General features: G+C 41.6%; 1 protein-coding gene across 3 annotated transcripts in view; it reads left to right on the top strand.

The window, feature by feature from the left end:
* Window positions 1-24,979, top strand: part of KALRN (kalirin RhoGEF kinase) — a 621,231-nt gene that overhangs the window by 40,365 nt on the left and 555,887 nt on the right. The window lies entirely within an intron of this gene.

Below are 24,979 nucleotides of genomic sequence, written 5' to 3'. Positions count from 1 at the left end.
TCAAGGTCCCCTGATGCTATGGGATGACTGGTGGGGCGGGGGGAGTTGTGTTGCCCCCAGGTTTGAAGGAATAAATGGACTTGGGTAAGCAGAAATAGATGCTGAGAAAGTGTTACAGGGCCTCTTACCATGTTCGAGGCAGTAGGAGAAGCAGAATAGGTGGATAGGACAGATTAAAGGGGACAGTGGGGCCAGGTAGGGGATGTTGAGCTTACTCAGGTTTGCATTTGTACAGTCAGCTCCCTACTATATGCCCAAGATATAGATGCAATGACAAAAATTAATCTAAAGGAATAGCTAAATCCAATCATACTCTCTTGTTTTAGAATTCTTGGTTCATAGCATCAGATTGACTTTTCTATGAATGTCTGCCCTGGATTTATAAATCTGGAGTTCCATGTATTGAATGGGCACTGCAGGTGAAGGAAGAAGGGCTGGCCCATGGTGGGCCTGACTGGTAAGGGTTTAACCAAATGCAATGGACAATCTCCCTGATGGTCTAGCTGGAAGCATTTTCTATGAGTTAAACCTGGATTTGTTCCTATTTTCCAGGCATATGTTAGTTCTGGAGCCCACAATCATAAGGTCCAGGGAACAGAACCCAGAATTCATATTACTTGAGGAGAGGAGACTAGGGAAATATCATGAGGTAGATCCCATCACTCTGAAACTCAGTCACCTCTTTTACATCAACTCTTAGGAACTGAAAAGACCTTCCTATCATTTCTCTTCATCAACATTTCTTTTTCCTGCCTGGAAGAGTGCAGACCCATAGAATAGCTCACTGTTAATTCTCTCCTACAGATTATAAGAATGTTCTGTAAGACGAGTTCTAGTGTTGATGCCCATAAGAACCTTACTTTTTTATTTTTTAAGTTGAAGAAGGGTCAGTTTTTTTTTTTTTTTTAATTTTATTTTGTCGATATACATTGTAGCTGATTATTGCTCCCCATCACCAAAACCTCCCTCCCCCCCTCCCCCCCAACAATGTCCTTTCTGTTTGCTTGTTGTATCAACTTCAAATAATTGTGGTTGTTATATCTTCTTCCCCACCCCCCCCGGTTTGTGGGTGTGTGTGTGTATGTGTGTGTGTGAATTTATATATTAATTTTTAGCTCCCTCCAATAAGTGAGAACATGTGGTATTTCTCTTTCTGTGCCTGACTTGTTTCACTTAATATAATTCTCTCAAGGTCCATCCATGTTGTTGCAAATGGCAGTATTTCATTCGTTTTTATAGCTGAGTAGTATTCCATTGTGTAGATGTACCACATTTTCCGTATCCACTCATCTGATGATGGGCATTTGGGCTGGTTCCAACTCTTGGCTATTGTAAAGAGTGCTGCGATGAACATTGGGGAACAGGTATACCTTCGACTTGATGATTTCCATTCCTCTGGGTATATCCCAACAGTGGGATGGCTGGGTCGTATGGTAGATCTATTTGCAATTGTTTAAGGAACCTCCATACCATTTTCCACAGAGGCTGCACCATTTTGCAGTCCCACCAACAATGTATGAGAGTTCCTTTTTCTCCGCAGCCTCGCCAGCATTTATCGTTCATAGTCTTTTGGATTTTAGCCATCCTAACTGGGGTTAGATGGTATCTCAATGTGGTTTTGATTTGCATTTCCCGGATGCTGAGTGATGTTGAGCATTTTTTCATATGTCTGTTGGCCATTTGGATATCTTCCTTAGAGAAATGCCTACTTAGCTCTTTTGCCCATTTTTTAATTGGGTTGCTTGTTTTCTTCTTGTAAAGTTGTTTGAGTTCCTTGTATATTCTGGATATTAATCCTTTGTCAGATGTATATTTTGCAAATATTTTCTCCCACTCTGTTGGTTGTCTTTTAACTCTGTTAATTGTTTCTTTTGCTGTGCAGAAGCTTTTTAGTTTGATATAATCCCATTTGTTTATTTTTCCTTTGGTTGCCCGTGCTTTTGGGGTCGTATTCATGAAGTCTGTGCCCAGTCCTATTTCCTGAAGTGTTTCTCCTATGTTTTCTTTAAGAAGTTTTATTGTTTCAGGGTGTATATTTAAATCCTTAATCCATTTTGAGTTGATTTTAGTATACGGTGAGAGGTATGGATCTAGTTTCATTCTCCTGCATATCGATATCCAGTTATCCCAGCACCACTTGCTGAAGAGGCAGTCCCTTCCCCAGTGAATAGGCTTGGTGCCTTTGTCAAAGATCAGATGGCAGTAAGTGTGTGGGTTGATTTCTGGATTCTCTATTCTATTCCATTGGTCAGTGTGTCTGTTTTTATGCCAGTACCATACTGTTTTGGTTATTATAGCTTTGTAGTATAGCTTAAAGTCAGGTAGTGTTATGCCTCCAGCTTTATTTTTTTTGCTGAGCATTGCTTTGGCTATTCGTGGTCTTTTATTGTTCCATATAAATGTCTAAATAGTTTTTTCCATTTCTGAGAAAAATGTCTTTGGAATTTTGATGGGGATTGCATTGAATTTGTATATCACTTTGGGTAGTATGGACATTTTCACTATGTTGATTCTTCCAATCCAAGAGCATGGAATATCTTTCCATCTTCTTGTATCCTCTCTAATTTCTCTCAGCAGTGGTTTGTAGTTCTCATTATAGAGATTTTTCACCTCCTTGGTTAACTCAATTCCTAAGTATTTTATTTTTTTGGTGGCTATTGTAAATGGGCAGGCTTTCTTCATTTCTCGTTCTGCATGTTCACTATTGGAGAAAAGAAATGCTACTGATTTTTGTGTGTTGATTTTGTATCCTGCTACTGTGCTGAAATCATTTATCAAGTCCAACAGTTTTTTTGTAGAGGTTTTAGACTGTTCGATATATAGGATCATGTCATCTGCAAACAGGGACAGTTTGACTTCATCTTTTCCTATCTGGATGCCCTTTATTTCCTTCTCTTCATTGATTGCTCTGGCTAGTACTTCCAACACTATGTTGAATAGGAGTGGTGAGAGTGGGCATCCTTGTCTAGTTCCTGTTCTTAAAGGAAAAGCTTTCAGCTTTTCCCCATTCAGGATGATATTGGCAGTGGGTTTGGCATATATGGCTTTAATTATGTTGAGATACTTTCCCTCTATACCTAACTTATAGAGGGTCTTTGTCATGAATGAGTGCTGAACTTTATCAAATGCTTTTTCAGCATCTATAGAGATGATCATATGGTCCTTGTGTTTGAGTTTATTAATATGGTGTATCACATTTATTGATTTGCGTATGTTGAACCAACCTTGCATCCCTGGGATGAATCCCACTTGATCGTGATGAATAATTTTTCGTATGTGTTGCTGTATTCTGTTTGCTAGTATTTTAGTGAGGATTTTTGCATCTATATTCATCAAGGATATCGGCCTGTAGTTTTCTTTTTTGGTTATATCTTTACCTGGTTTTGGTATCAGGATGATGTTTGCTTCATAGAATGAGTTTGGGAGATTTGCGTCCGTTTCAATCTTTTGGAATAGTTTGTAAAGAATCAGTGTCAATTCCTCTTTGAATGTTTGGTAAAATTCTGCTGTGAATCCATCTGGTCCTGGGCTTTTCTTTGTTCAGAGCCTTCTGATAACAGCTTCAATCTCCTTTATTGTTATTGGTCTGTTCAAATTTTCTACGTCTTCACGGTTCAGTTTTGGGAGCTTGTGTGTGTCCAGAAATTTATCCATTTCCTCCAGATTTTCAAATTTGTTGGCGTATAGTTGTTTATAGTAGTCTCGAATGATTCCTTGTATTTCAGATGAATCAGTTGTAATATCGCCTTTTTCATTTCTAATTTTTGTTATTTGAGTCTTCTCTCTTCTTTTTTTTGTTAGCCATGCTAATGGTTTGTCAATTTTATTTATCTTTTCAAAAAACCAACTTTTTGATTCGTTGATCTTTTGAATTGTTTTTTGGTTTTCAATTTCATTCAGTTCTGCTCTGATCTTAATGATTTCTTTCCGTCTGCTAACTTTAGGATTGGATTGTTCTTGTTTTTCTAGTTCTTTAAGGTGAAGTGTTAGGTTGTTCACTTGCCATCTTTCCATTCTTCTGAAGTGAGCATTTAATGCAATAAATTTTCCCCTCAATACTACTTTTGCAGTATCCCACAGGTTTTGGTATGATGTATCATTGTTTTCATTAGTTTCAATAAACTTTTTGATTTCCTGCTTGATTTCTTCTTGGACCCATATGTCATTAAGTAGAATGCTGTTTAATTTCCATGTGTTTGTATAGTTTCCAGAGTTTTGTTTGTTATTAATTTCTAGTTTTAATCCATTGTGGTCTGAGAAGATACATGGGATAATTCCAATTTTTTTGAATTTATTGAGACTTGATTTGTGACCTAATATGTGATCTATCCTGGAGAATGATCCATGTGCTGATGAGAAGAATGAATATTCTGAGGTTGTTGGGTGGAATGTTCTGTAGATATCTGCCAATTCCAATTGGTCTAGAGTCTTGTTTAGATCTTGTGTTTCTCTACTGATTCTTTGCCTAGATGATCTGTCTAATATTGACAGTGGAGTGTTCAGGTCCCCTGCTATTATGGTATTAGTGTCTATTTTCTTCTTTAGGTCTAATAGAGTTTGTTTTATAAATCTGGCTGCTCCAACATTGGGTGCGTACATATTTATGATTGTTATGTCTTCTTGATGGATCAGTCCTTTTATCATTAAGTAGTGTCCCTCGTTGTCTCTTTTTATGGTTTTTAGTTTAAAGTCTATTTTGTCAGATATAAGAATAGCCACTCCAGCTCGTTTTTCTTTTCTGTTTGCATGGTAAATCTTTTTCCATCCTTTCACTCTTAGTCTGTGTGAATCTTTATGGGTGAGGTGGGTCTCTTGTAGGCAGCATATAGTTGGGTCCTGCTTTTTGATCCAGTCAGCCAGTCTGTGTCTTTTAATTGGGGAATTTAAGCCTTTAACATTAAGAGTTGTTATTGAAAGGTGTTGATTTATTCCTAGCATTTTATTGGTTGTTTGGTTGTCTTAGGTGTCTTTTGTTCCTTGCTTTCTGATTTACTGTTTGGTTTCTTTGTTTGTTGGTTCCTTAGGTTGTAGATAGTGTTTTTGTTAGCTTGTTTTCTCTTCATGAATGCCATTTTTATTGTACTAGCGGGTTTAGATTTTTCTTAGGTTTTTATGGCAGTGGTAGTTATTTTTCAGGAACCAAACCCAGTACTCCCTTGAGGATTTCTTGTAAGGGTGGTCGTGTGGTAGTGAACTCCCGCAGTTTTTGTTTGTCTGAGAAATATACTATTTGCCCCTCATTTCGGAAGGATAGCCTTGCAGGGTAGAGTATTCTTGGCTGGCAATCTTTGTCTTTTAGTATTTTGAAAATATCATCCCATTCCTTTCTAGCTTTTAGGGTTTGTGATGAAAAGTCTGATGTTAACCTGATTGGGGCTCCATTATAGGTGATTTGACGCTTCTCTCTTGCAGCTTTTAAGATTCTCTCTTTGTCTCTGAGTTTTGCCAATTTGACTATGACATGTCTTGGAGAAGGCCTTTTTGGGTTGAATACGTTTGGAGATCGTTGAGCTTCCTGGATCTGAAGATCTGTGATTTTTCCTATACCTGGGAAGTTTTCTGCCACTATTTTGTAGAATATGTTTTCAATGGAATCTCCATTTTCCTCCCCTTCTGGAATACCCATGACTCGGATATTTGAGCGCTTGAGGTTGTCTGATATCTCTCTCAGATTTTCTTCCATGTCCTTGATTCTTTTTTCTTTCTTTTTGTCTGCTTGTGTTATTTCAAACAGCCCATGAAGAAGGGTCAGTTTATTCTTTCATTTTGTTTCTGGCCTCCAAGTCAGTCCCTTAAAAAGTGTTTTCCATAATTATATCATTATTTAATTACAAAAAGTTTTTGCTATAGATTTTCTTTAGTTCACATTCATATTTACTCTTTCAAAAACTCATATACATGCTCTGCTCTTATAAGAACCATACTGTCTTTTCCTCGTATAGGTCATGCTTGCTTACATGCTTAGTAGGCCTGTTCTTAATATATATTCTTCCTACTTTTCTGGTATGAAAATGAGAATTCTCCCTGGATCCTTTCTTATGAAGGGAGGCTACTTGGGCACTCTGCCAGTTCTAGAGCATGAGTGACTTTGTAATCAGAGGTTATACCGTTTGGGCAACACCTCCACAGTTTCACCCCTAAATTCCTTTGGACTCTCAGGTGGGTGCCATATGGTGCTGGTGATTTATTTACACCTCATTTGTCAGTCAGGTTCCCGTGCACTCACTGCATTTTCAACCTTGCCCTCTCTCTTGTCCCTTGGGGAGGGCAAATTGGGAGGGAATTTTATTCTCAAGGACACCTCTTGAACTAGGAGCATCACCATCTGGTTCCACTGATTCTCCATCTTATCATCTGCTTTTGGTGGAACAAAATAACCTTTGTAAATGACCTTGGCTTTGGCATCCCTCAGTTTCATTTTTGGCCAGATTAATTTCCTGGGGGGTTGTTCCATTTTATGTGCCATTTCTTCTTCTACGGTCTCTATGAAATTTCTATCTAGTCATGCAGGGATGCTTTCTTCTTTGAGGGTCTGCTATTTTGGCCCTGGCTACACCTCATCTATCCTGGGATTCTAATACTGTATTTTAAAATAATGGACTTGTGCCTTTAAAAGCTTTTTTTTTTAAATCTCCCCATATCAACAATATTTCTTTCTCTGAAATTTGGCATTTGGGTAGAGGGTACAGCTTGAGAAAGCACTTGGAGGCAAGAACAGGACAGGCTGGGTGAGGGAAGCATTGTGTGCTCTTACTGAGAGGTCCTTTGGTGATGCAGATGGGGAGCTGAGCATGCTGTTGGGTCAGGGCAAACAGTTCCTGAGGCTTGTTCTCTGAATCTGGATCGGCATCCAGGTGTCCCAAGGCTGCCAGCCTTGTGAATGGACCCATTTCTGCAGAGTATCCTATGTGCAGGCTTCCCTTCCACATCCCATTTCCCAAAGGGCCAGGGAAGTGACTGACTTAAGCATACTGACTGGCCTGACATGCTTCCTGTGATAAGGCCAGAATCTCTGCAGAACAGACTAAATCTGAAGTGGCAGCAGGAGAAACTGATTTTAGACACAGGGGAGAATTTCCAAGGATCCCAACTGGGATGCTCAAGGAGAGGGCGGAACATCTTTGGAGATATTTAGAATATCTGTCTGTGTAAGCGGGAGATGCAGGCCCAGGCTAGCAAGGGTAGTGAGGGTTGGGCGGGAGGGACTTCCTGAAGCTTCTAGGCTGACGCTGCTGCTGATCAGGATCACTTCTCTGCTCCAGCAGCAAGTGCCTGACCAGGGTTGTTAAGCTAATTGTTAAATTAGAGTGGCTGGGGAAGCAAATTGCTTCATGATGGGGTTTCTCTGACTGTGTCCAAGGCTGATGTCATCTGGCCTTGTGCCTTATTGATGGTGCCCCATTAAGGGGGACAGCAGCTACTCAGCTCCAGCTGATTGACGCCAGGTAGGAATGTGGGTCCCATGTTGCCAGATCTTCCTGTTTCCAGAGGACTACAAATATGTACTTTATTTGTGAAACGGCCTGACTTTCAAATGCTGAAGCTAATTGAATTAAAAGATACTGTGTCGGTCAAACAAAGTTAATTTGCAGGATGAGTTTGGCCTGTGTGCCTCCAGTTTGCAACTTCTGAGTCTGGTCCAAACTCCAAGTTTTTCAGATGAGGAAACAGATCCAGAGAAGTTAAGCCTCTGGTCCGAGTTTATAGGGAGTCAGTGAGGAAGTCAGAATTACTAACTGGGGACTTTAACTTCTGTCTGGCACTCTTCCACTTCTTGGTGCTGGTTTGGGAGCAGGCATTCTCCGTGCTGGGGCAGGTCAGCCAGAGGGGAGTACACCTGAGTGGGCGTAATTGTATTATGCCTGTGTCACATTATTGCTACTTTGCTTTTGTGAGCTGGGGCTCAGGTGCTCCAAATGGTTAGGATGGCCAGGGGAATTCGGGAGCCTTTTGCAGGTAACAGCAATGCTTAGAGAGATGTGGAGAGTAAGAGGATTTAGGCTGCCCTTTGGTTTGGAGCTCCCACCCATTCATTCCTACCCTTTCCTGTGGAATGCACATATGGAGAGCCATTTCCAAAAATCCATTCTCCCAGTCACTTGGGTACAGACCTTGGGATCATCCTCTACTATCCCCACGCTTCCTCTGGAATTCCTCAGCTCCAAACTTCTTGCCAGTTCTGCTGCCACTCAGCCAGTTCATTGGGACTATTGCAGTGGGCTTCAAGCCTGACTGCTACCAATCCATTCTTCCCATTAGTATCTGATAAATCTTCCTAAGCACAACCTTTGACCTTGGCATGCTCCTGCTCTAAGTGGCCTTCTGTTGGATAAAGTAACAACTCCTTAACTTGGCATCTCAGGCTCCAAAGCACTATAGCATTGTTGCCATAGTCATCAGGCTGGCCTGGGTGTGCATCCCATCTCTGCCACTTATAAGCTGTGACACCTTAGGCAATTTTCTTGGCTTCTCTGAGCCTGTTTCCTTCTTTGTGACAGTAGGGTTACATAGAATTGTTTCAAGGAATAAATGAGATCATGAATGCAAAACACTTAGTCTGGCACATACTGACTAGTCAATTAAATTATTATTCAAGGACTTCCAGGCTCTGGCCCCAATATTACCTGTCCTATAGCCTTAGCTCCAGTCACTTGAACTACTTGCTGACCTCTGTGCCTTTGCCTCCATTTTTCCATTTTTTAATATCTATCTTTTTTTGGCATTCTTGTGTATACTTTGTATCATAGATATTTGTGTACTTCACTTCCTTATTCAATGTGTGCTCTTTGAGGGCAGGACACGGGTTTGACTCATCCTGTACCATACCTGGCATAAGAGATACTTACGAAGTGTTTGTGGAATGAATATTAACCTCAGTGAAACAGCTTCCTGGACTTTAGCTTCACATTAATTAGTTAATTGATAATACATATGTTTATAATAGTCTCATGGATATTTATTGGGTCTTAGTGCATTTATAGAATTCGTTGGTAAAAGCACTAAATATAGTCTAGGTCTTCATAGATCCTGCAGTGTAATGGGGAAACAGACTAGTAAAGTTGCCTTTAAAGTGTGTGTGGTAAGAATGGTGACAGGACAGGTGCAGGGCTGTGGTAGGAGAGGTGCAGGGTGCTACTGGGGAACATAGCAAAGGCAACAAGCATAGCCCTTATAGCCAGAGGGCTTCCTGGAAGAAGAAATGTTTCACCTGAGACCAGAAAGATGAGTAGGACCGTGAGTCAGGTACCTGGTTTATTATGATGAAACTGCTTTAAATTTCAGTTTTAAAAGTCTTGTTTTATTTGCATTCACTTGAAAGCTCTTACAGAAATACTTCTTGAATACCAGGTTTTCTGAAGTGATCTATAACCAGGCAATTTTTAACAGTTGAAGGTTTCTAGGGACTGGGACAAAGGTTGTTGATTGTATTCAAATTTTAAGCAACACCCAAGCCCACAGCTGTGGCTGGGGAAGGAAGTTTTTTCTTTAAGAGCAGGTGGGAGATTACTCTCTTCTATCTGGGAAAAGATAATCATATACTTTCATACTGTCGGGGTGGGGCCTATTCTGTTTTTGTTTGTTGCTTGTTTTGTGGCTTCAGCTGTGTAGATATAGGGCAGGAAAGCTGGAAGCAGGAAATGGCTGGGATGTTTCTCTGACCCTCCTGATAGTTCTTCTCCTTGGGCTGCGAAGAAAGATTGTAGTAGCAGACGTGGTCTACAGCTGCAGAGGAAGCAGAAGGGATTTTTTCATCAAGAGGAGACACAAGGATCAGGAACTGTACATAAGTCAGGAAACTTGACATTAGAGAGAGGAGGCCGCAGAAGATAAGGGGTCTCTGTAGACCCTGTACAAAAGAATTGTGTTAAGAGGAAAGCCAATGGATTAAAAATCATTGTGGTGGAATAATCAGAAAGATTATTAATTAAACCTACATGTTTCTTTCAAAGGGGCTTAATGCTTTCATTCTGTTTTTTTATTTTATTTTTATTTTTGAAAAATATTGGGAAACTGCTAATTTCTTTTTGACCACACCTAACATTTAGGACCCAGAGTCCAAGGCATCTACTGCCATCTGGTGGCAGAGTATACCACCTGTGGGATTTGGAGTTGATGGGGGTGTACAGTGATTGAAAATTGATTCTCTAGCCAAAATATGGAATCATAGAATATTGTAGTTGTTAAAGGGCTTATAGGTTACATAGTTTCACTTAAAATGAAATACAGTATCTTTTTCTATACAGTTTCTTACTTGAATACTTCCAATGACCAGCAGCTCATGGTCTTGCCTGACAGACGATTTTGTTGTCATTCATACTTATTATTTGTATCTTTCTTCTTTTTATTTATTTTTTAGTAGAAAATATTACTTGTATTTATTTGTTCTTGCTTTTACCTCTAGAAAAACCCATAATAAGTTTGCTGCTTCATCTACACAATAACCCTTCAAATATTTGAAGGAACTCCTTTGTCTCCCCATAGTCTTCTTGAGGTTGCACGGTTGCAGTTCCTTTAATCATTATTCTTATGTCATGCTTTTCAGAATTCCCATGGTCATTTCCTCTCATTGCTTTCTACTCTGTGATGCCCTGCTGTGAGAATTGGGTCCAACACAGTCCTCCAGACATAATCAGCTTTTGTGATCCCTGCTACATGCAGGCTATCCAAACACCAAACTTCTAATGTACCCTGTATAGTATGACTTAGCTTTTTGAGTCTTTCCACAATGCTGACTCCTCTTAGATTTGTAATTGAAAAACCAAGAATTTGTGCCCGCCCCCATTTTTTGAACTTTTTTAAAAACTAAAAGCAAAAGCCCACCAGTTAGCTCAGTTGGTTAAAGTGTGATACTGATAACACCAAGGTTCAGGGTTTGTTCCCTGGACTAACCAGCTGCCAAAAAACAAACAAACTAAAAGCAAGGCTTTAGTTTAAAAAGAAAATTTAATTACACAAGTTTAACACAAATCCATTCTGACTTTCAGATGCTATAGGTAATAAAGCCAAATTCCTTTTGAACTACACACCAACTTAGTTTCTCCGTAGAGGTAGATCCTGGTATTGTTATTAGGACTCCTTCCAGACCTTTCTATGTCTTTACATATATATCTGCAGAAATTTGTGCATGTGTGTGTGTGTTTATTGGAGGTTAACATATCATGCTTTACATGTCTTTTTGCAACTTTTCTTCATGTAACAATATGTCCTGGAAATCTAATGCACAGTATATTTTCTCAGTGTGGATATTCCACAGTTTTCTTAGCAATTCTTCTATTGTTGTTTCTGCTTTTAAAAAACCATTATAAACAGTGCTGTGGTGAACATTTGTGAACAAGCACATCTCCTTGTGTATATGCACCAGTGTTTCTATAGAGTAGATGTAAAAGACTGGGTGAGTGATATGTATATTTTTATTTTAAAAGGCAGATCTCAGACATAAAATTTGCCCTTGTTAGTTTTGACCTATTGTTCAAATCTGCTGAGATAATATTACATCTTGATTTTGGTCATCTATTATAGTGTGAAGCCCACTGTACAGGTTTTATATCATCTGCCCCTATTATAAGCATATCTTTGATCTCATCTTCTAAGGAAATGATTTTTTAAAAAGTCAAACACAATAGTCAAGAAAGGAGCTCTATGGCCACCACCAGAGACCTGCATCCCTCCAAATGCTCACTGTATTCTCCTAACAAACACTCTTTGGGCCATGCAGTTTATCTGCAGCGTTCATCCAACTATACTCTCATCCCATTCATTTTGCAAGATCTTATTTACAAGAATATCGTGGAAGATACTTGTCAAAGGCTTAGCAGAAATCTAGACACACATTCTCTGACATTCTCTTGCCCATCCTAGAGGGCCTGTCATGGAGGGAAATCAGGATGGTACACATTGCCCCAGGGCGAGTGTCATGTGAAATGGATCCTGGCAACACTTTAATGGGCAATATGTGTATGTATCTCCATGCAAGAGGGCATTCAGTCTCAAAGATATCAGGAAAAAATAAGCTGTCCACTCTCAGTTGCCCTTCATACCTATATGTTCCAGTCCAGATGGGAAACTGTGTCTGATGGCTGTGACACAGCTGCTTTAGTGTCAAGCTGAAGGGTTATATTTCCAGTGTATTCAGGCTAATTTGTCCTGCTCCTGACACCATGTACAGAGGGATATTCACACAGACACACCCACAGGCCCATGTACATGTATATGTGCATTGACAAATAGTCATCTCCACATTTTCTGTGTAAACATGATAAAAAAGACATTCTCTGAGTCACAGGTCTTACTGGCTTACTTTGCATTATCTGTAAGAAGAAAAGCAACGATGGGCAGATAATTTCTAGCTCACTTTTGGCTGGCTTTGAAATATGTTATAAGACATGCCACAGGTGACCCTCAAAACGGTAGTGATGGTGGGCCCTGAGTCCGGGGGTGGGTGGTGGAGGATGGAGGCAGTGCAACTCTCCCAGAATCCTCCTCCAAGACAGGTGAGCACTCACATGCTGCAGCTGCATAGGGCAGCTGTGCTCTGGAGTCCCCCTGCTTCCTGGGCTGGGGTTCGAGAGCACCACTGCCCTTCTGGAGGTGGCCAGTCTTGGACTTCTCATTGAGGAAAAGATCCCCTATTCCCTCATTTTTAGTGCAACCAGAATGGAAAACATAACCTCAAGTATCTATGATGTAATCTCCAAGGGAAAAGTTGCTTCAGGTTTTTCTTACTATAAGTAAAAATCCTGTTTCCTTTTTTTTCCTTCAGTGAGCCTGAGCTTTCAAAGGCTTCTGGCAAAGTTACAGGCAAGTAGATCTTCTTCAAAATCCCACAGCCGTCTTTTTCTGAGGGGGGAGTAAGTTGGTGGTGGTGCCAGTTCTGCTTCAGAAGAGAAAAGTAGAAGATATAACAAATACTTCTTTAACTCCTGATGTTTCTTTTTTGATAAGCTAGTAAGCAAAATAAACCTAGAGAACATAGTGAGGAATGCAGAAGGGAAGAAATGATACAAAATGAGTGAAGAGTTCTCCTTTTGCATTCTGCAATGTTGCTTTACTCTGGGCAAGGCACTATGTTACGTGCTTGATGCCCGACAGCAGGCATGAGGAGGGATATCAAGACACACAAACTATGAGTTCTATCTATAGGAGTTTACATTCTGATGGCGACAGTCTGCAGATGGCGTGGATACCATGACTTGACCAGTGTTTCTCTTGAAAGAGTTAGGTTGACACTTGGGTAAATAAACTACCCTTATAAAGAAGAGTCCACCTTTTGTTTTTTGTTCTACAGATGCATGGATCATAAGCAGAATCAAGGCTTCTGCTGCTTGGTTCAAGTTAAATAGACCCACCGTAGGCAAACCTGTATTCCCCCCTGAGAGCCACCCCTTCCTTCTGGCATCTGCTTGATCTCCTGCCTTAGGCAAGGCTACACCCATCTCTTTTTCTTGAGTTACTGCTAGAAGGCAGAAACTTTTCACATCAGACTGTGAGCTCTTGGACAGCAGCCTGGGTGTTCTGTTCCTTCGCATATTTTCAGGCATAGTCCAGGTGTGACACAGAGTAGGCACCTAGTAAATGCTCTTTGAATGAATGAAAGCTAAGCTGCTTTGACGATTTTCTACTCATTCATTCATTCATTCCTTCAGCACATATTTATTGAGAGACTTTTCTGTGCCAAGCACTAGGTACGCAGTAATAAACAGGATCTGGCTGGGGAGGCAGACATAGACAACTGGAATGTAATATGGTACTGAGAGAGTACAGGATGTGATGGGTGCATATGCAGGGATACCCAGCCTAGCTAAGTTGGCCAGGGAAGGCTTCCTGGAGACCTGGAAAATTAGCATAGATAGCTAGATGAAGGCAGGTGAGAAATGATGTTCGGAAGCTTAGGAAGAGCATATGCAATGGTCCAAAGGGAAGAGATGCATGGAAAGTGAAGGCTGGCCACATAATAATAATGATAGTCATAATCACAGTAGTCCCCCCTTATCCACAGTTTCAATTACTCACGCTCAACCACTGAGAATACGTGAGTACAGTACAATAAGGTATTTTGAAAAAGAGAGAGAACACATTTACATAAGTCTTATTACAGTATATTGTTCTATTTTATTATTAGCTATTGTTGTTAATCTCTTACTGTGCCTAATTTATAAATTAAACTTTATCATACATATGCACGTATAGAAAAGACATAGTACAGTATAAATTAGGTTCGGTATATCTGCAGTTTCAGGCATCCACTGGGAATCTTGGAACGTATCCCCTGCAGATAAGGGGGACTACTATATATTGTTGAGCCTGCTTTTGTCAGGCAGATGATGAGATCTTTCCTTTACTCAGTGGATGGTTTTGTTGTCCTGTCCTATGTGAACAGACTGTAGGGAGGATGCCAGCCAGTGAGAATGGACTTGGGGAAACAAAGTACAGTTTTACTATTTATAACCAATCACATTTTCCACTGTAGATTCCCATCCCTAAATAGGGAGGAGGAGAAGGGGAAATGATTTAAAGACTACTACCCAGAAACTGACCAACCTCTTCTAGTGCTTGGCCACTGGGTGTGGTTGTTGGGACTACAGGTTGTGAGGGATGGGCAAGGAAGAAGAATATTTTGGTTGATTGCCAACTTGGTCCCTAGGAAATGAGCCTGAAAAGGTTTCCTCCCAGTTTGGAGATGGTAATCCGACCCAAAGTCTTCAGTGCCCTCACAGGAATTGTGCAGCCCCTCCCTGTGGCAGGTCATGGTGACTGGGCTTTGGCCCCTGCCTTCCAAACTCCCATCCTTCCCCCAAGGCTCACATGACCTCTCCTTATGAACTCCTCTGGCTGCCACAGGCAGACCAGCATGGAGGGGCATCTTCAGCAGCTTTGTCCCCTGCCTGCTGCCGCTCGCTTGGGGAAAGCACACGAGCTACACATTGGTGTTTGGAAAAACTAATGCTTTCAATATGAGCTCCACAAAGTCTTAGCACGTCTGTCTCTCTCTCTCACACATGCTGAAAAGAAAAGAAACATGCTTAGACAATTACTCCCCAAGGGAGTCCAAGGACTGGCTTTGTTTATTGAGTGTTTTTAGTTACAACACGTGAAGTTCTGGGATTTTTTTAGCTTTGGATTTTTTCCTGTTTTTGGTTATGGTGATAGGGCAGATGAGTGAATTCCCAATTAATAGGGCACTTTGAAGTTTCAAAATTGTGAAAGACATGTTCTTACATGGGCAGAATTGCTGAGTCTTCAAGATAAGGAACTTGGTGAGACATGACAGATGGAACCCAGGCTCAGGGCTTACCTCAGGCCAGCATTGCATCCAGAAGTTGAGAGCATTCCATCTGCAGCTGTTTGGAGCCACATTTCTACCTGTGAGGGACCACTTCCTCTTCCTCAGACTCTCCACATCTCCATACTGTCTTCTGATAGATGCACCATGTAGTGACACAATCAGCCTTACCCTCCCTTCACCCTGTGCTGCCTCCCATCACCTTCAGCTCTCCCACCCAAAGCACAGCACGCTAAGTGGAGATGGTGGATTTTATTTATTTTTTTAGTGGTTAGATCAGTATAGTTAGCTTATTCATCATTACCATATGTAATCATTCTTTGTGTCCATTGACCAATTCCTCATTAGCTCCCTTCCTTCTCCACCTCTCTTCCCCTTTTCCACCTCTAGTTTTCTAAAAGTTCAGCGTATCGCTGTGATTGTTGTTTGTTTGTTTCTTTCTCTCTCTTTATTGTTCAATTGTTTATTTATGGTTTCAGCTCCCAGTTATGAGTGAGAACATGTATTTCTCTTTCTGTACCTGTGTTGTTTCACTTAGGATAATTTTCTCCAGGTTCATCCATGTTGTTGCAAATGGAAGAACTTCATTCCTTTTTATGGCTGAGTAGTATTCCATTGTGTGTATATACCACAATTTCCTTATCCCTTCATCCATCGATGGACATTTAGGTTGGTTCCATCACTTAGCTATTGTAAATAGAGCTGCAATAAACATTGGAGTGCAGGTATCCCTTCAACCTGATGTTTTCCAATCCTATGGATATATCCCCAGGAGTGGGATTGCTAGATAATATGGAAGTTCTATCTGTAGTTGTTTAAGGAACCTCCATACTGTTCTTCATAATGGCTGTACTAATTTAGAGATGGTGGATTTTAAAGTGTGAGTGTTAGAGACTCAGAGCCTTTTGTACCAGGGCAGGGATGGCTGACTCAAAAGCCCATGCGTCAGCCTCTTCCCACCTTGTCTTTGGCAGACGTCACTCATTGGATGGTGCCACGCTTTCCCTATCCATTCTGCTTGTGGCCTCAGAATCTTTAACAAAAAGCTGTGGACAGTCACTGCCCCTCGGTTGGAACTGGAACTTGAGATAAACATAGTTGCCATTGCTGACCAAAGTCCCTTAAGGTGTCTAAGTGGCCAATAAATGAATGGTCTGAGAAGAGTCGAGGTTCTTACTGAATGCTCATTAGCACTCACGAAGAGCCCATCAGACTCTTGTGGAAAGTAATGGATGTGGAACAAGTGGGATGAGTTGCATTTTCTTGTGATGTGACGATGGACTCCATATGCCGGCCACTTGAACAGGTGGATAAGTCTGGGGAGTTGGTTATTGCTGCCTGTGGATTCTCTGGAGACCATCTCACATTCCAGATCCTATGAGTAGTGAAGTAGAGAAGGAAATGGCTGCCCTGACCCTGAGGGAGTATTTTTCAGAAAAGATCTGAGCTACTACTTTAGTCAGCCTGAATACATGCTTTGAAAATTACCAAAGTAACAAATGCTTATGGTAAAAAAATTATAACAACATAAAATATTATAAAACACAATTCTCAGTTCTCTAACCACCTTCCCCCATCCCCCAGGGATAACCACTGTTAACATTTTGGTGTGTATCCTATCAGAACTCTTTTGCTATGCACGTTGAAATACATACTCATAGTGTGTTGTATATATTTATACATATCTGTTTTCACAAAAAAATGGGATAATACAAATTACTGTATTTCCAATTATTTTGCAGATTGTATTCTCACCCAACAATAGATCATGGAATTCTTTCATGTCACTACATATAAAACTGCTTGTCCTTGTCAATGATTTTCAAGTGTAATATATACAGTGTCATAATTTATCTTACTAGTTCCTCATTACTAGACATTTGTTACCTACAGTTTTTTTGTTTTTGTTTTGTTTTTGCTATTATAGAATACACTGCAATGTGTTTGTATTTCAGTAGGTGAGAGTCTTAGAAGTGGAATTGCTGGGTTGAAGGCTGTGCACTTTAGAATTGATGGGTACTGCCTAATTGATTTCTAAAAATATTATATCAGTTTACTCTCCTACCAGGTTACATGTTTTTTTGTTTGCCAGTCGAATAGGTAAATGGTGGCATGTTGTTGCTTTAATTTGTATTTCCCTGATCATTAATAGTGGTCAACAGCTTTTTACTTTTTATCAATCATTTGTATTTGTATCAATCATCTGCGAATTGCCTGTTCATAATCTTTATTTTTATACTGGAGTGTTAACATTTTCTTACTGGTTTTTAGGAGCTCTTTGTAAGTTAGAGATATTAACCTTTTGTATGACATATTGTTGCAAGTGTGGCAAATATTTGTCTCTTCGGTTATCTTTTAACATTGTGCATGTTTTTGCAATTCTGTCCATTCTTTTTTTTTTCTGTGAGGACTTGCAACATATGCAAGTATAATACACTCACAGAGTTCAAAAATTAATACAGTATAAAAAGGTCTTTACATGACCCCTCTACCTGTCTACCATGTCACTTTTCTCATAGATAATCATCAGTATTAGTTTCTCATGAATCCTTCCAGTGTTTCTTTTTGCAAATATAGGGTCTTCAAAAAGTTTGCGGAAAGATTTGTATTATCTTTTAACTCAATTTTTCCATAAACTTTTTGAAGTACTCTCATATAAGCAAATTGTAATCCATATTCATTTTATCCCTTTCTTATCAAAAGCAGGTAAATACTAACTACTGTTCTATGCCTTGCATTTTTAACCCTACAGCATGTCTTGAAAATTTTTTCGTATCAATTCATAGAAAGCCTCATTATTCTTTTAACAGCTGCATAGTATTCTGATATGTGGGCATATAATAATTTAGTGAACTTCAGACTTTTTCTTCTGTGTGCCCTAAAAGAATATTGAAAACTGTGTACCCCTTCACACATTTAAGTTAACATTTAACATTTTTTTTTTACCATAAGTTTGAGTGGTTGCAGATAATGTGTTTTCTAACATGTTGCATATTGTATATAGACTTTAAATATATTTTCTTCAAAATCCAGAAGCTTTATATGAATTGGAAAAGGCAAGTCTCATCATCAAAGCAAGCAGCCAGATCAGACATATTTACTTTCTGTCAGAAAAAGTCTGACTTCTTTTTACAATTCAAGCAAGCAGATTAATTAGACACTCTCTGCAACAACTCTGTCTTCAGAATTCTAATTCCAAGATTCCTAGTTAAATATCTGTGGTCCTGAGACTAACTGTGCTTTTTTCCTTCTAGATGAAATAAGGCACAATCCTTTTCAGTACTTCCTTGGTGATCTCATTCAAACTTGTGGCTTTACCTACTCTCCGGGCACCAATAACTCCCTGGTTCATTTATACCTTACACTTTAACAAGCCACCCCAAATCTTAATAGCTTAGAACAACATTTTATCATTTCTCATGATCATGAGGGCTGACCAAGCAGTTCTGCTTCGTGTGGTGTTTGTCAGGGTGCTGGGATGGCTGGAAGCTCCAAAATGTCCTTACAAACTTGGCTGGCAGTTGGTGCCAGGTGGGGGACTGGACTAGATGGGAGTCTCAACCAGCATCCTTGGTTCTTCTCCACATGGCCTTTTCATGTGACTTAGGCTTATCACAGCATGGCAGCTAGAATCCAAGAAAAGTTTTATTTATTCTTGACTCCACTTTCTTAAAATGCCTTTTAGAAAGTTAGGTGATACAGTACAAAGATCAAAATTCAAAAGGTTTATAAATGTCCATTGATGGATGATTGGATAAGGAAATTGTGGTATATATACACCATGGAATACTACTCTGCCATAAAAAAGAATGGAATTCTCTGCAACAACATGGATGAGCTTGGAGAAACGTGTTGAGTGAAATAAGCAAAGCACATAGTAATAAATACTGCATGTACTCACTTATAAGTGGGAGCTAAGAGATAAAGAAGGAAGGAAAGAAAGGCCACAGTGGTGTGTTGGACTTGCAGAGGGAGAGAGCATACCTAGGGATACGAAGTAGAGTGGGGGAAGGGGGAGGCGGAGGGAGGTTGGGGATAATTGGGTGGGGGAGACCAGGTACAATGGCAATTTGTGTAATGGGTATGCTGCCAGTATGGATCTGGCCTTCATATCTAGGACATGAGGGGGGACAGTTAGCCTTGTATCTCATGAATATTCATAACCAATAAAAAAATTGAAAAGGTTTAAAAAAAATCCAGTGAAAAGTAGTCCTTTCACTGCTGTTGTCCAGCTGCCTATTCTCCTTAGATGACTTGTGTATCCTTCCAAAGATGTTTTAAAAAATGCATATACAAGCCAATATGTTGAGTTTTGTGTATTGCTTGGGAAACTGTCCCACCCTAAGACTGTAAAATTTCTTCTTGAAGTTTTATAGTCCCCCGCTCCCTGCCCCTCGTGGATATCTTTAACTAGGCTTTATTGTGTGCATGGACTTTTAGGGATGCCAAATCGTTGCTGTTTAGTATGTGGATCCTCCAACCGGAGCTTCATAGACTATTCCATCTCCTCAGTGCTGAGGGTCATCAACATGGTTCCTAAGGACACAGTCAAAGGAATCTTCATAATTGAATCTCTCCGGCAACTTTCCAACCTATGTTAGGGCAGAAAGAGGAAGCCAGCTGAATTGGGGCAGTTGGACATTTTTTTTCCTTTAGTGAGCAGGGGTAGGTGGGTTCACAGAAACTAGAGGAGAGGTAAGCTCTAAGAATCTGCCCCCTCCTGCAGGGCAGGTAGGGAAGCCTGGGTGACTTGGAGTAGTGCCTTTTCCCTAACTCAGGACTTCATATGGGCTGGTTGGCTGTCCTCAGTGGCAAAACTGATGCTGTTTTTTAACTGGTTCATCTGTCTACTTAGGTCCCAGGAACTGAGGCTCGCAACCTGACCTGAGCTTGTTTTCTATTGTAGGAGAATGCACTAACCTTTATTAAGGATCCACTATCTATAAGGTATAGCGATTTGTATTTAAATATGTTATTTTGTTTTTTTCCTCATGAAAGTTCAAGTTTTATAGGATCAGCCTTATTGTCATCCAAAAGATGAAGAAACTGAGATTTAGGGAAGTTAAGTGATTTGCCCCAAGTTACTCAGCTAGAAAAAGATTTAGAATTTGAATCCAGTTGGTCTGATTCCAAAGTCTCGACCCTTTCCCAATACCCCGAAGGCTTGCAAATTACCAGTAGAGGTATAAAGAAGTAATAAAGAGATTTATAGAATTCATGGGACTCAATTATTTTTAAGAACCATAGCAGAATTCATTTGCTGAAAAGTAAAGTGATCTTTGTAACTGATTCTTTTATTCTTGAAAATAAGAGCCAGGGAAGAGAGAATTCACCTTGGCTAGTATGCAGCTCATTTCATTATCCAGCTTGGTGTGTATATGTGTGTAGGAGTCAGGGCATTCAGGTGAGTCAAATATTCTGATTTAATATGGTTTGCCCTATGGAACAGACACAGATGATAAATTTCCCAAAAAAGAAAAAATGAAAATACAGGAGGAAAAAAAAGTTTAGCTCTAGCTATATGCTAGCCAAAATTTAACATTTCTTTGATGATAGCAGTGGGCTCTTTTTGATCCTGTTGAACTTCACATTCAGTATTATCAACCCCCGTCCTCATAGTATGGTGCCTGCTTTTACTGGCAGACATGTCAAGGGGACTTTTTGGAAAAGTTCTTGGCATGGATGGAGAAAGGTGTGGGATGAAGAGAGAAGGGAGACATTCTCCACTGGAGGGTTCCACCTGGGCTGGGCTGAGGTTATGAGGTTTCAGCTGTGGTGACTGGCAACTTAAATTTTCCTGATTCTCCGATGGTTTGAGCTTAGGGGACTGAGAGGTGTGAGCAACACTGAAGAGAAACCAAACCTCCAAGGGTTCGATGTGCCCTCAGCTCATTGACTAACACCACTGCCTTTGATGGATGAAGAAGCTGCTCTTAGTGAAAGTGAGCAGAGGAGCCGCGTTGCTGGCTCTGAGGGAAATGTAGGAGGTGATTATGAACTCTCTGGACTGCCTAGGCCTCTTAGCTCAGATTCTCAGGTGGTCTCTCCAACTATTTGCTAGCTTTTTTTTCTTCAAGAAGAGCTACTTTATAATTTAGGTGCTCTGGGGAAAGGCATCAATCCAGGTGGTCATGTTCGAGTAGGAAATGGGGGATCAGGGAGTGAGTCAGGGAGGGTGGAAGAAGCACTAGCTCCTGTGAATTGCCTGACAAGGAAATGCCTATGAAGCTTAGGGAAGAGAGTCATGGATCCTGCTCCTTCACTGCAAATACCCCCCCCCCACCCCCCCCACCCCCCCCCACCCCCCCCCCCCCCACCCCCGCCACTGCTTACCTAAGGCCTAGGCTTCCACTTGCCTTCCTTTGGCCTAAGGCTTTATCTTTTGCCAAAACGTGAATATTTCCTGAGGGCCTAAATATTAAACTCTCATCATGAATACCTCAGAGGGGATGAGGTTATCATACTTTTCACAGGACTTAGTCCAGAGGGAAGGGGGCCCAGGATGGGTGAGCTTTAAAAGGCAGTGAAAGAGGGGAGGGGCCTGACCTTGGGGTGGGGCAGTGGGGGGTGTTGGGGTGTCAGGCTGTGGTTGGAGATTCAGTGCAATAAGGGGTTCTACTGACTGCGTGGGAAGGTAGAAATCCTCAGGGAAAGAGTAAAGGAAAGACTGAGTTTTCTCCATTTAACAACGTGGTTTGGTGCTTGGTGTAGTGAAAGGTTGTGTGAAGTCTTCTATCAGCTGGGCCTCCCTTGGCCAAGGAAGAGTTAAAGATCTCCCACAGGTCGGAGGTGAGCAAGGATGAAAGCTACACAGAAGCTGGGGCAAGGCAGGCTAATTAGCTCCCACCTTTTCCTCCTGCTGCCCGGCTTGATATTTGAGGTGACATTTAAAGCCGTTGTACAGGTGTGTGGTGGATCCACAGCACAACTAATGCTTTCTGGAGCCTGTGGAGAGATGAGGCTGATTTCTCAGCTTGCTGGCTGGCAGCTTCTCAACTCCTTCGTGTGCCCTCTACTGGACCTGGAGAGGAGGCGGAACCTCCTTTTACCTTCCAGGTGTGCCTTGTCTAATGGGGGACTCAGAATCTCCCTTCCTACTGTACTCAGCATGTGCAAGGAGATGAGGTACATTAAAATTTTTAAAAAATGGTGAAATGAAGTCAGTGCTGAGGGTAAGAGAGGGGAGCAGGGACAGAAGCAGGTAGATCTCCGTTTCAGAATCATCTGGGGAGCTTGTTAAAAATGCAGGCCTCTGGGAGTGAGGCCTAGTTATCTGCATGGATAACCAGCTCTAAGGTGATTCTGCTGACCATTAAACTTTGAGAACATCTGAGATAGAGAATGTGTGAGGTTAGCTGGAAAAGGCCTCTAGGGAGAGGTAGACTTGAATTTCAGTGTCTAGGTGATACTTGTTTCAGATCTTGTCCTCAGGTGTGGACCTAAGGAGCCTGTTCACCTGGGGACACCAGGCTCTCCTAGGAGAGACTGACAGGTGTCCTTTTCATCTCCTGAATGGTGTTGGTGAGAATGTTTTGCCACAGGCTTCACTTTACCGCTTGGGCACTAATTGCCAAGGGGACAGAACTGGTGTGGGAGGTTTCTGAGGATGGTGTCTGCTGGAGTGTTTGATTCATGTTGCAACAGAAGCACAGCTTGCTTGCAGTGCAAAATGGCAGCCTGGTGGAGTGCACTTCCTGGGTGGGGTGCGAGGAGAGCACCATGTCTGCGGACAGTCTTCACTCCCATTTGCAGTACCAGCAGCTCTGCTACCTCTTGTGTGGCCTCACTTGATAGATATTTCCATGTGTCCAAGGGCTGGCCAGTGCTGCTGAGGGAACAGTGGTCATTGTTATCTCAGCAGATGAGTGGGAAAGATTTGGGACATGATTGGTTCTCTTCTTCCTCAGTGCTGTTTGCCTTCTGCTCCACACACTTGTGCTTTATCTGACAAGGAACACAGCGTTTGCATGTTGGGGCAGATGGAGAGAGGAAGAAAGAACAGTGCCAAGGAAAGAAGAAGGAACATCGAAGAGAAAGGAACATGTCTGTGTTACGACATTGAGTGACTGGTGAACATCAGCCTCTGGAGTGGATGAGCTCTTGCTAGCCTGGAGACACTGCTTGCCCCTGGAGATCATGTCTCTGTGGCCAGCTGGGTGGGCTGGAGGAACCATGCCAACAGAAATGGCTGTGCTTTCTTTGACCATGATGAAAGGAGGAGCCACTGTGGAAGCATTGTTTAAGGCAAAACAACGACAACAACAAAAACCTAATAAGGCTCTGTCTTGGCCAATAAACTGTTCTTTCTAATTGCACTGCAGCTAACTGGCAATGTTGACAGTCTCTTGGAACATTTTATTCAACTTCTGGAGGGGCTGCTTTTAAAGTAAGGCTTATGAGGCTCTGTGGGAGTTGGAGAAATGAGCAGTGGTAGGCTGGGGAGTTCCAAGGAGCCCAGCTTGATGGGTTGAAGCCAGTCTTGAGTGAAACTCCAGGCTGAATGGGTTCACCCTGGGCCTGACCCAATGGGTAATGCTTATGTTCTTAGGTTCACTGTTTGCGGGGGAGGTGCTTGCACCCATATTGTTCTTTAACAGTCATTATTTCCTTTCTGTCTGAAAATGAGGCTGTGTGCCATGTCTTGCTCTTGATTACTAGAGGGAGGGGAACAGGGCCAGCTTCTTTCTTCAGGCCCAAGAATGGGACATGGACTAGTAGCATTAACACCATTAGATCACTTTAGTTTAAACAGCATACACATGGTCACTGGGACTTTCTGCCCCACAGTCAGATAATCTTCCCACAGCCCCTCTCTGTCTAGGGCTCCTGCCATGGTGGGAGCCTCCTGTTTCAGATTTCTCTGGAGTTATGTTAGAAAAAAGCTACTTTGGCATTCTTATGTGCAGATGCACTCTCTCTGCAGCCGTAAGCCAGGGCCAAAGAAAAAGATGAAAGGCTCTTAGTCAATAAGTGGCCGCAGCAGACCCTCTGCTCACCCTGTGAGGAGCCTCCCTCAGAACTCCTGCTGGGAAACAGCCATGTTTTCCCAGGTCCAACCCTACTATGAAGGCTTCCACTTCTTAGTGAAAGATGTCACAATTCCCCAGGGAACAATCCAGTGCCCCAGAAACTCTCTTAGGGAGGAGACAGATGGCACCTATTAGTCATTTGACCTTAAGCAAGTCATTTAACCTCTTGGAACGCGTTTTTTTCTTCTATAGATGAGAGAATGTGATTCCCATCCTATAGACCTTGCAGGGTTGTTAAAAGGCCTAGAGGAGGTGATGGATGTGAAAGTACTTGTGAACTACAAAGTACAGGCCACATGTGAGCAAAGGATTCTTGTTATTCACAAAAGGGGAGACTTCGGGTCACTTCTCTCTGGAGAGAGGAGGAGGGGTTTGCATTCTTGTGTTAACTACACACTGGAGTCTTGTCCATTTATGGTAATAAGAAAATAATGCTAACAGAGCCTGAAAGGGAGCTCCTTGGGTGGTGGTGTCTGCCAGTGCTTCCCTTTAAGAAGGAACCGCTAGACGGTGGTTCTGCTGGGGCAAGGGCAGGGGCAGGTGGCTAGGAATGGCAGCTCTGCTTGCTTTCTCCCTCTCCCTTCTAGGTCCTGCCCTCTGGACATGCCTCCTCCCCAGTCTGAATTCTTTAGAAATCTGTCTAAAGCATGTCTCATCTTGGAGGCCTGGG

This window comes from Cynocephalus volans, chromosome 1 (assembly GCF_027409185.1).
Source record: "Cynocephalus volans isolate mCynVol1 chromosome 1, mCynVol1.pri, whole genome shotgun sequence".
Classification (NCBI taxonomy): Eukaryota; Metazoa; Chordata; class Mammalia; order Dermoptera; family Cynocephalidae; genus Cynocephalus; species Cynocephalus volans.
Note: the sequence above shows the minus strand (reverse complement) of the source record. Positions and strands in the feature narration are given on the sequence as shown.